Source organism: Oncorhynchus keta, chromosome 26, assembly GCF_023373465.1.
Source record: "Oncorhynchus keta strain PuntledgeMale-10-30-2019 chromosome 26, Oket_V2, whole genome shotgun sequence".
In the NCBI taxonomy this organism is placed as follows: domain Eukaryota; kingdom Metazoa; phylum Chordata; class Actinopteri; order Salmoniformes; family Salmonidae; genus Oncorhynchus; species Oncorhynchus keta.
In genome coordinates, this window is record NC_068446.1 from 42,301,624 (window position 1) to 42,313,013 (window position 11,390).

The 11,390-nt window shown below is 45.5% G+C and overlaps 1 protein-coding gene across 1 annotated transcript in view; it reads right to left on the minus strand.

The window, feature by feature from the left end:
* The window catches only part of ano3 (anoctamin 3), a 141,455-nt gene that overhangs the window by 116,771 nt on the left and 13,294 nt on the right, over positions 1-11,390 (minus strand). The window lies entirely within an intron of this gene.

Sequence of the window (11,390 nt, forward strand, 5' to 3'; positions counted from 1 at the left end):
CACCGCCTGGTACGGCAACTGCTCCGCCCTCAACCGTAAGGCTCTCCAGAGGGTAGTGAGGTCTGCACAACACATCACCGGGGGCAAACTACCTGCCTTCCAGGACACCTACACCACCCAATGTCACAAGAAGGCCATAAAGATCATCAAGGACAACAACCACCCGAGCCACTGCCTGTTCACCCCGCTATATTCCAGAAGGCGAGGTCAGTACAGGTGCATCAAAACTGGGACTGAGAGACTGAAAAACAGCTTCTATCTTAAGGCCATCAGACTGTTAAACAGCCACCACCACTAACATTGAGTGGCTGCTGCCAACACACTGACTCAACTCCAGCCACTTTAATAATGGGAATTGTTGGGAAATTATGTAAATTATATCACTAGCCACTTTAAACAATGCTACCTAATATAATGTTTACATACCCTACATTATTCATCTCATATGCATACGTATATACTGTACTCTATATCATCTACTGCATCCTTATGTAATACATGTATCACTAGCCACTTTAACTATGCCACTTTGTTTACATACTCATCTCATATGTATATACTGCACTCAATACCATCTACTGCATCTTGCCTATGCCGCTCTGTACCATCACTCATTCATATATCTTTATGTACATATTCTTTATCCCCTTACACTTGTGTCTATAATCTGAAAATGTTTAATTATTCGCCTACCTCATGCCTTTTGCACACAATGTATATAGACTATATAGAATTGTTTACTCCATGTGTAACTCTGTGTTGTCTGCTCACACTGCTATGCTTTATCTTGGCCAGGTCGCAGTTGCAAATGAGAACTTGTTCTCAACTAGCCTACCTGGTTAAATAAAGGTGAAATAAAAATTTATTTTTTTAAAAATAAGGTAGTAGTTTTGGAATTGTTAGCTAGATTACTTGTTGGTTATTACTGCATTGTCGGAACTAGAAGCACAAGCATTTCGCTACACTCGCACTAACATCTGCTAACCATGTGTATGTGACAAATACAATTTGATTTGATTTGATGTTATGCCTTATTCAACATGTCAGAGAACCACACGTTTGCTCTACACAGAATATGTTTAAATGAACTTTCCAAAACGTTGCGTTCAGTGGTTGAATTGAATGTTAGCTGTTGCTCGCTAATGAGGTAACACAACTGGACAACGTGTAGCCATAAACAAATGGTTAAAAAGTCCGGTCTGCGAGTAGCCTAGTTTTAGAGCGGCCCCGCGATATGTGGTCTGCCATGCACTACAAAAAAAAAGAGAAAAGGCCGTAGTCCCGGAATTATAGGGCTTGTCTTTCTAACTCAAATCAAGCCGTTTTCTCGGAGGGAAAAGAGTGAGACTTGGCTACTTTGCCTACAGAACCTGTACAGTGCATTCAGGAAGTATTCATACCCCTTGACTTATTCCACTAATTTTTTTTCTCTCAAACATCTAAAAACAATACCCCATAATGACAAAGTGAAAAGATGTTTTTTGAAATGTATTTCAATTACATTTTAAATGAAATACTGCAATATCGAATTTACATAAGTATTCATACCCCTGAGTCAATATTAGAATATACTTAAAAGATATCTAACTAGAAGGATAGCTAACTAGAAGATAGCTAACTAAAAGGATAGCTAACTAGAAGGATAGCTAACTAGAATATAGCTAACTAGAAGGATAGCTAACTAGAAGATAGCTAACTAGAAGGATAGCTAACTAGAAGGATAGCTAACTAGAAGATAGCTAACTAGAAGGATAGCTAACTAGAAGATAGCTAACTAGAATGATAGCTAACTAGAAGGATAGCTAACTAGAAGATAGCTAACTAGAAGGGTGATGGTGACTGCTACGGGAAAGCAGATTCAAAAACATGAGCTGGCGCATACCCAGAAAAATGTGTTTGTGTGAAGGTACTGACTAAAGGCAAATAAAATGTAAACTATCAAAATAAAGAGAGTCGCACACTCCATATATAAACTCCCAGTAATTTATTGGGTTTTTACCAAAGTTTCAGCATCACTGTGCCTTCTTCAGGGTAATGTGATGTGTATAATCTGAGCCGGAGCAGAGCCTGTCTGCCCACACTCATCGCTTGCTCCCCCGCAGCTCACCAGCTGATGTAGGCTGTGTGTGCCTGTGTGTGACGAGTCCTTCCCACTGCTGAACAGAACTGCGCTGCACGTCTGTGCTGCTAATATTAATTGTGCTTATCACGGAAAAGCTCTCAATATCTCCAAAAACTCTAGTCCAGTCCACTTCGTAGTCCGATTTTGGCCACATAGATCTTCTACTATTTCTGGGTCAATTTAGTCAGTTATAGTGTCATCAATTGCCACAGAAAAATAGGCGGTTTTGTTAACGAAATTAACACTGGTTTGTACTACATCTCTGAGATGATCTGAGCACTGAGAGAAACAGCCCTGAGAGGATCTGAGCCCTGAGAGAAACAGCCCTGAGAGGATCTCAGCCCTGAGAGAAACAGCCCTGAGAGGATCTCAGCCCTGAGAGAACAGCCCTGAGAGGATCTCAGCAATGAGAGAAACAGCCCTGAGAGGATCTCAGCAATGAGAGAAACAGCCCTGAGAGGATCTTAGCCCTGAGAGAAACAGCCCTGAGAGGATCTCAGCCCTGAGAGAAACAGCCCTGAGAGGATCTCAGCCCTGAGAGAACTAGCCCTGAGAGGATTTTAGCCCTGAGAGAACAGCCCTGAGAGGATCTTAGACCTGAGAGAAACAGCCCTGAGAGGATCTCAGCAATGAGAGAAACAGCCCTGAGAGGATCTCAGCAATGAGAGAAACAGCCCTGAGAGGATCTCAGCAATGAGAGAAACAGCCCTGAGAGGATCTTAGCCCTGAGAGGATCTCAGCCCTGAGAGGATTTTAGCCCTGAGAGAAACAGCCCTGAGAGGATCTCAGCCCTGAGAGAATCTCAGCCCTGAGAGAACAGCCCTGAGAGGATCTCAGCCCTGAGAGAATCTCAGCCCTGAGAGAACAGCCCTGAGAGGATCTCAGCCCTGAGAGAAACAGCCCTGAGAGGATCTCAGCCCTGAGAGAAACAGCCCTGAGAGGATTTTAGCCCTGAGAGAAACAGCCCTGAGAGGATTTTAGCCCTGAGAGAAACAGCCCTGAGAGGATCTTAGCCCTGAGAGAAACAGCCCTGAGAGGATCTCAGCCCTGAGAGAAACAGCCCTGAGAGGATCTCAGCCCTGAGAGAAACAGCCCTGAGAGGATCTCAGCCCTGAGAGAAACAGCCCTGAGAGGATCTCAACCCTGAGAGAAACAGCCCTGAGAGGATCTCAGCCCTGAACAGCTCAGCTATAAGAGGAACGCTCTCATTAAGGTCCTTTTATGAGACTACAGACACCAAGGTCTTCCCCTCCCCTCAGTTCCCCTGACACAGAGGAGCATGAGAGGGAAGCCCTGCTGCAGAGCAATGGGAAGAGAGAGAGAGAGAGGCACACACAAGCACATGCACATACGTAGACAGATAGACGCAGCCACCCACCCACAAACCCACAAACCCCCACACACACACAGGACCCAATCCCCATAACTGCAGTGCTGCCCAGATAATTTCTCAGAGACAGGACTGGGGGCGATGCCCAGAGCTTCTCCTGAAGAAACTGTTTCTAAGCAATTACCGTGTTTGCTTGGCAACATATCAAATATTACCGTGTTTGCCTGGCAACATATCAAATATTACCGTGTTTGCTTGGCAACATATCAAATATTACCGTGTTTGCTTGGCAACATATCAAATATTACCGTGTTTGCTTGGCAACATATCAAATATTACCGTGTTTGCTTGGCAACATATCAAATATTACCGTGTTTGCTTGGCAACATATCAAATATTACCGTGTTTGCTTGGCAACATATCAAATATTACCGTGTTTGCTTGGCAACATATCAAATATTACCGTGTTTGCTTGGCAACATATCAAATATTACCGTGTTTGCATGGCAACATATCAAATATTACCGTGTTTGCCTGGCAACATATCAAATATTACCGTGTTTGCTTGGCAACATATCAAATATTACCGTGTTTGCTTGGCAACATATCAAATATTACCGTGTTTGCTTGGCAAAATATCAAATATTACCGTGTTTGCTTGGCAACATATCAAATATTACCGTGTTTGCTTGGCAACATATCAAATATTACCGTGTTTGCATGGCAACATATCAAATATTACCGTGTTTGCCTGGCAACATATCAAATATTACCGTGTTTGCTTGGCAACATATCAAATATTACCGTGTTTGCTTGGCAACATATCAAATATTACCGTGTTTGCTTGGCAACATATCAAATATTACCGTGTTTGCATGGCAACATATCAAATATTACCGTGTTTGCTTGGCAACATATCAAATATTACCGTGTTTGCTTGGCAACATATCAAATATTACCGTGTTTGCTTGGCAACATATCAAAGAACACAAGGTGTGTCCCAAATGGCATCATATTCCCTTTTGAGAGGGGAAATTCTGACCCCGAGTTACGCGCGCTGAAATGGTACGTAATTCCCTTTTTATAATGCACTTTTCTCTCTACGCGTTTTCTGACGTCGAATATAAGCATGAGAGTAGCATGTTATTCACCTGCTATTCATTTAGGGGGTGGAGATCAAATATATGAAGGTGGAGGATGAGGCGTGTCCTACAGAAACACTGTATTCTGGCCTTGGTCTGGACTGGGATGTGTTCCGCATTGCTTCCAACAACAACATTGACGAATACGCTGATTCGGTGAGCGAGTTCATTAGAAAGTGCATTGACGATGTCGTTCCCATAGCAACGATTAAAACATTCCCAAACCAGAAACCGTGGATTGATGGTAGCATTCGCGTGAAACAGAAAGCACACGAACAACTGCTTTTAACCAGGGCAAAGTGACCGGAAACGAATACAAGCAGTGTAGCTACTCCCTCCGCAAGGCAATCAAACAAGCAAAGCGTCAGTATAGAGACAAAGTAGAGTCACAATTCAACGGCTCAGACACAAGAGGTATGTAGCAGGGTCTACAGTCAATCACGGATTACAAAAAGAAAACCAGCCCCGTCACGGACCAGGATGTCTTGCTCCCAGGCAGACTAAATAACTTTTTTGCCCGCTTTGAGGACAATACAGTGCCACTGACACGGCCGCAACCAAAACATGCGGACTCTCCTTCACTGCAGCTGAAGTGAGTAAAACATTTAAACGTGTTAACCCTCGCAAGGCTGCAGGCCCAGACGGCATCCCCAGCCGCGTCCTCAGTGCATGAGCAGACCAGCTGGCCAGTGTGTTTACGGACATATTCAATCAGTCCTTATCCCAGTCTGCTGTTCCCACATGCTTCAAGAGGGCCACCATTGTCCCTGTTCCCAAGAAAGATAAGGTAACTGAGCTAAATGACTACTGCCCTGTAGCTTTGAGAGACTAGTCAAGGACCATATCACCTCCACCCTACCTAACACCCTAGACCCACTCCAATTTGCTTACCGCCCAAATAGGTCCACAGGCGACGCAATCTCAACCACACTGCCCTAACCCATCTGGACAAGAGGAATACCTATGTCAGAATGCTGTTCATCGATTCTCAACCCTCTCCTGTACTCGCTGTTCACCCACGACTGCGTGGCCACGCCCGACTCCAACTGAATCATCAAGTTTGCAGACGACACTACAGTGGTAGGCTTGATTACCAACAATGACGAGACGGCCTACAGGGAGGAGGTGAGGGCCCTCGGAGTGTGGTGTCAGGAAAATAACCTCACACTCAACGTCAACAAAACAAAGGAGATGATTGTGGACTTCAGGAAACAGCAGAGGGAGCACCCCCCTATCCACATCGATGGGACAGTAGTGGAGAGGATAGTAAGTTTTAAGTTCCTCTGCGTACACATCACAGATAAACTGAATTGGTCCACCCACACAGAGAGCGTCGTGAAGAAGGCGCAGCAGCGCCTCTTCAACCTCAGGAGGCTGAAGAAATTTGGCTTGTCACCAAAAGCACTCACAAACTTCTACAGATGCACAATAATACAGTGCTGATACAGTGTATCACCACCTGGTACGGCAACTGCTCCGCCCACAACCGTAAGGCTCTCCAGAGGGTAGTGATGTCTGCACAGCGCATCACCGGGGGAAAACTACCTGCCCTCCAGGACACCTACACCACCCGATATCACAGGAAGGCCATAAAGATCATCAAGGACAACAACCACCCGAGCCACTGCCTGTTCACCCCGCTATCATCCAGAAGGCGAGGTCAGTACAGGTGCATCAAAGCAGGGACCAAGAGACTGAAAAACAGCTTCTATCTCAAGGCCATCAGACTGTTAAACAGCCACCACTAACATTGAGCGGCTGTTGCCAACACACTGACTCAACTCCAGCCACTTTAATAATGGGAATTGATGGAAATTGATGTAAAATATATCACTAGCCACTTTAAACAATGCTACTTAATATAATTTTTACATACCCTACATTACTCATCTCATAGGTATATGTATATACTGTACTCTATATCATCTACTGCATCTTTATGTAATACATATATCACTAGCCACTTTAAACTATGCCACTTTGTTTACATACCTACATTATTCATCTCATATGTATATACTGTATATATGTATATACTGTATATACTCGATACCATCTACTGCATCTTGCCTATGCCGTTCTGTACCATCACTCATTCATATATCTTTATGTACATATTCTTTATCCCTTTTACACTTGTGTGTATAAGGTAGTCGTTTTGGAATTGTTAGGTTAGATTACTCGTTGGTTATTACTGCATTGTCAGAACTAGAAGCACAGGCATTTCGCTACACTCGCATTAACATCTGCTAACCATGTGTATGTGACAAATCAACTTGATTTGATCTCATTCCCTCATACTTTTACGCGCAATTAACCAATGAATAAGGTCGAGCGACCTGTCGGTTCCAAGTGGAACAACATCTACTTTCCTTCCCCCGACAGAAATATCACCAATTGTCACACCCTGATCTGTGTCACCTGTCCTTGTGATTGTCTCCACCCCCCTCCAGGTGTCGCCCATCTTCGCCATTATCCCCTGTGTATTTATACCTGTGTTCTCTGTTTGTCTGTTACCAGTTCGTCTTGTTGAGTCAGCTAGCGTTTTTGTACTCAGCTCCTGCTTTTCCCACGTCTCTCTTTTTCTCGCCCTCCTGGTTTTGACCCTTGCCTGTCCTGACTCTGAGCCCGCCTGCCTGACCACTCTGCCTGACCCTGACCCTGAGCCTGCCTGCCGTCCGGTACCGTTGCCCCACCTCTGGTTTACTGACCCCTGCCTGACCCTGAGCCTGCCTGCTGTCCGGTACCATTGCCCCACTTCTGGTTTACTGAACCCTGCCTGACCCTGAGTCTGCCGTCCGGTACCGTTGCCCACCTCTGGTTTACTGACCCCTGCCTGACCCCGAGCCTGAGCCTGCCTGCTGTCCGGTACCGTTGCCCACCTCTGGTTTACTGACCCCTGCCTGACCCTGACCCTGAGCCTGCCTGCCGTCCGGTACCATTGCCCCACCTCTGGTTTACTGACCTCTGCCTGACCCTGACCCTGAGCCTGCCTGCTGTCCGGTACCATTGCCCCACCTCTGGTTTACTGACCCCTGCCTGACCCTGAGCCTGCCTGCTGTCCGGTACCATTGCCCCACCTCTGGTTTACTGACCCCTGCCTGACCCTGACCATGAGCCTGCCTGTTGTCTGGTACCGTTGCCCCACCTCTGGTTTACTGACCCCTGCCTGCCTTGACCTGTCTATTGCCCCACCTCTGGTTTCCTGACCCCTGCCTACTTTGACCTGTCTATTGCCCCACCTCTGGTTTACTGACCCCTGCCTGCCCCTCTGGTTTACTGACCCCTGCCTGCCTTGACCTGTCTATTGCCCCACCTCTGGTTTACTGACCCCTGCCTGCCTTGACCTGTCTATTGCCCCACCTCAGGTTTACTGACCCCTGCCTGCCTTGACCTGTCTATTGCCCCACCTCTGGTTTACTGACCCCTGCCTGCCTTGACCTGTCTATTGCCCCACCTCTGGTTTACTGACCCCTGCCTGCCCCTCTGGTTTACTGACCCCTGCCTGCCTTGACCTGTCTATTGCCCCACCTCTGGTTTACTGACCCCTGCCTGCCTTGACCTGTCTATTGCCCCACCTCTGGTTTACTGACCCCTGCCTGCCTTGACCTGTCTATTGCCCCTGTAGGATTATTAAACAATTTTTAATTCGACAGTGTCTACATCTGGGTCTTACCTTGATTCCTGATAACAATTATCTGTGCACTGTCATTTACTATTTGATATGAGCTATTGAGGTAAATGAGTAAAGCAGTTTGGATGTGTGGATTGTAAATATAAAATACAATTGATTTAGATCTATTTTAGCTTGTGATCGCTGGAGACTAATGTGAAACCAGTCACATGGCAGCAAACTGAAGCATATCAACATATCACCTATTCCATTATAACTTGCAGGGACAGTTCCATGATTAGTGGAGATTATTAGCGTAGATGTCACGCTTTGGTCTTAGTATTTTGTGTTTTCTTTAATTATTTGTTCAGGCCATGGGGTTATTGTATTTTCGTATTGGGGTTTGTAGTATTTGGGATCGCGGCTGATTAGGGGTGTTGTATAGGCTTGGCTGCCTGAGGCGGTTCTCAATCAGAGTCAGGTGATTCTCGTTGTCTCTGATTGGGAACCGTATTTAGGTAGCCGGGGTTTCACTTTGTATTTCGTGGGTGATTGTTCCTGTCTCTGTGTAGTTTCACCAGATAGGCTGTAATTAGGTTTCACGTTCCGTTTTGTTGTTTTGCATTTGTATAGTTATTTCATGTATCGCTCTTCCTTCATTAAAGACATGAGTAACCACCACGCTGCATTTCGGTCCGACTTTCTTTCGACAAACGAAGAACGACGTTACAGTAGATAAATAGACTACTGTTCAACCTCTATTGTACACATTTCTCACCTTCCAATATTTCATGGACAATTTTCAGGATGAATCAAAGCACTGTATTATTTATTCACCAATATCCTTTGTGTGTAAAAGCTCTCCTGTTTTATTATTCTTTAATACTTTCCTAAACCATAAATAATATTCAAGATCAGAGTATTTTTTAAATCCACCAATTGGTGTTGAAACGGAGATGGAAATAAATGGTTTTCTTCCATTGATCTCTAATATTCTGAACCTGTTCTGTCCATGTATTCTAGTGAGTCTGTCGACAAAATTCTACTTTTAAAGGTACACCATATTTAAAGGGATGGCTTTAGATAAATGTACTGAAAACTCTATTGAACCAAAAACCCCATGAGAAAAATCGGTTGGCCAGCAAGTGGCAGGGTTTTCAGTGGTTGAATTGAATGTATTCAGCGCACCCAAGCGAACCAAGTACATAGGAAAGACATACGTTTCCTAAGTCTGAATCGGGCCCAATGTGCAGCACATAGTGTACTACTAAGGAAACGCGGTGTCATTCGGACTCCCGAGCGGCGCAGCGGTCCAAGGCACTGCATCTCATTACTAGAGGTGTCAATACAGACCCTGGATCGGTCCCGGGCTGTATCACAACCAGCCGTGATCGGGAGTCTCATAGGGCGGCCCAGCGTCGTCCGGGTTAGGGGAGGGTTTGTTTGGCCCAGGGGGTAGGCCGTCATTGTAAAATAACTATTTGTTATTTTAACTGACTTGCCTAGATAAAGAAAAGGTACAAAAAAAAATGTGTTAAGCAGCCACATACTCTGCTGGGTTCACAGAGGGGTGTCCAGGCATCTCCTCCTCATGGACTGCACCAGATTTGCCAGTTCTTGCTGTGAGATGTTACCCCACTCTTCCACCAAGGCACCTGCAAGTTCCTGGACATTTCTGGGGGGAATGGCCCTAGCCCTCACCCTCCGATCCCACAGGTCCTAGACGTGCTCAATGGGATTGAGATCTGGGCTCTTCGCTGGCCATGGCAGAAAACTGACATTCCTGTCTTGCAGGAAATCACGCAGAAAACGAGCAGTATGGCTGGTGGCATTGTCATGCTGGAGGGTCATGTCAGGATGAGCCTGCAGGAAAGGTACCACAGGAGGGAGGACACCGCCCCAGACCATGACGGACCCTCAACCTCCAAATCGATCCTGCTCCAGAGTACAGGCCTCAGTGTAACGCTCATTCCTTCGACGATAAACGCGAATCCAACCATCACCCCTTGTGAAATAAAACCGCGACTTGTCAGTGAAGAGCACTTTTTGCCAGTCCTGTCTGGTCCAGCGACGGGGGGTTTGTGGCCATAGGCAACGTTGTTGCCAGTTATGTCTGGTGAGAACCTGCCTTACAACAGGCCTACAAGCCCTCAGTCCAACGTCTCTCAGCCTTTTGCCGACAGTCTGTGCACTGATGGAGGGATTGTGCGTTCCTGGTGTAACTCGGGCAGTTGTTGTTGCCATCCTGTATCTGTCCCCCAGGTGTGATGTTCGGATGTACCAATCCTGTGCAGATTTTGTTACATTACACGTGGTCTGCCACTGCGAGGACGATCAGCAGTCTGTCCTGTCTCCCTGCAGCGCTGTCTTAAGCGTCTCACAGTACGGACATTACAATTTATTGCCCTGGCCACATCTGTAGTCCTAATGCCTCCTTGCAGCATGCCTAAGGCACTTCACGCTGATGAGTAGGGACCCTGGGCATCTTTCTTTTGGTGTTTTTCAGAGTCAGTAGAATGGCATCTTTAGTGTACTAAGTTTTCATAACTGTGACCTTAATTGCCTACCGTCTGTAAGCTGTCAGTGTCTTAACGACCGTTCCACAGGTGCATGTCATTAATTGTGTATGGAGTCAATCACCACCTTCCGGAGACACCTGAAACCCCACCTCTTTAAGGAATACCTAGGATAGGATAAGTAATCCTTCTCACCCCCCCACCCCTTTTAAGATTTAGATGCACTATTGTAAAGTGACTGTTCCACTGGATGTCATAAGGTGAATGCACCAATTTGTAAGTCGCTCTGGATAAGAGTGTCTGCTAAATGACTTAAATGTAAATGTAAATGTTCATTGAACAAGCATGGGAAACCGTGTTTAAACCCTTTACAATGAAGATCTGTGAAGTTATTTGAATTTTTACGAATTATCTTTGAAATACAGGGTCCTGAAAAAGAGTTTATATACAGTGATATGCAGAAAACAGAGTCATAAATCAAATCAAATCTAATTTTATTGGTCACATACACAGGGTTAGCAGCTATTAATGCGAGTGTAGCGAAATGCTTGTGCTTCTAGTTCCTACCGACAGGGAGGGTGAACAAGTCATTATCTATGAATGTCATCCTTAAATATCTAATGTTCCGAGTTGGAACAAATAAAACACACACACACACACCTCAGAA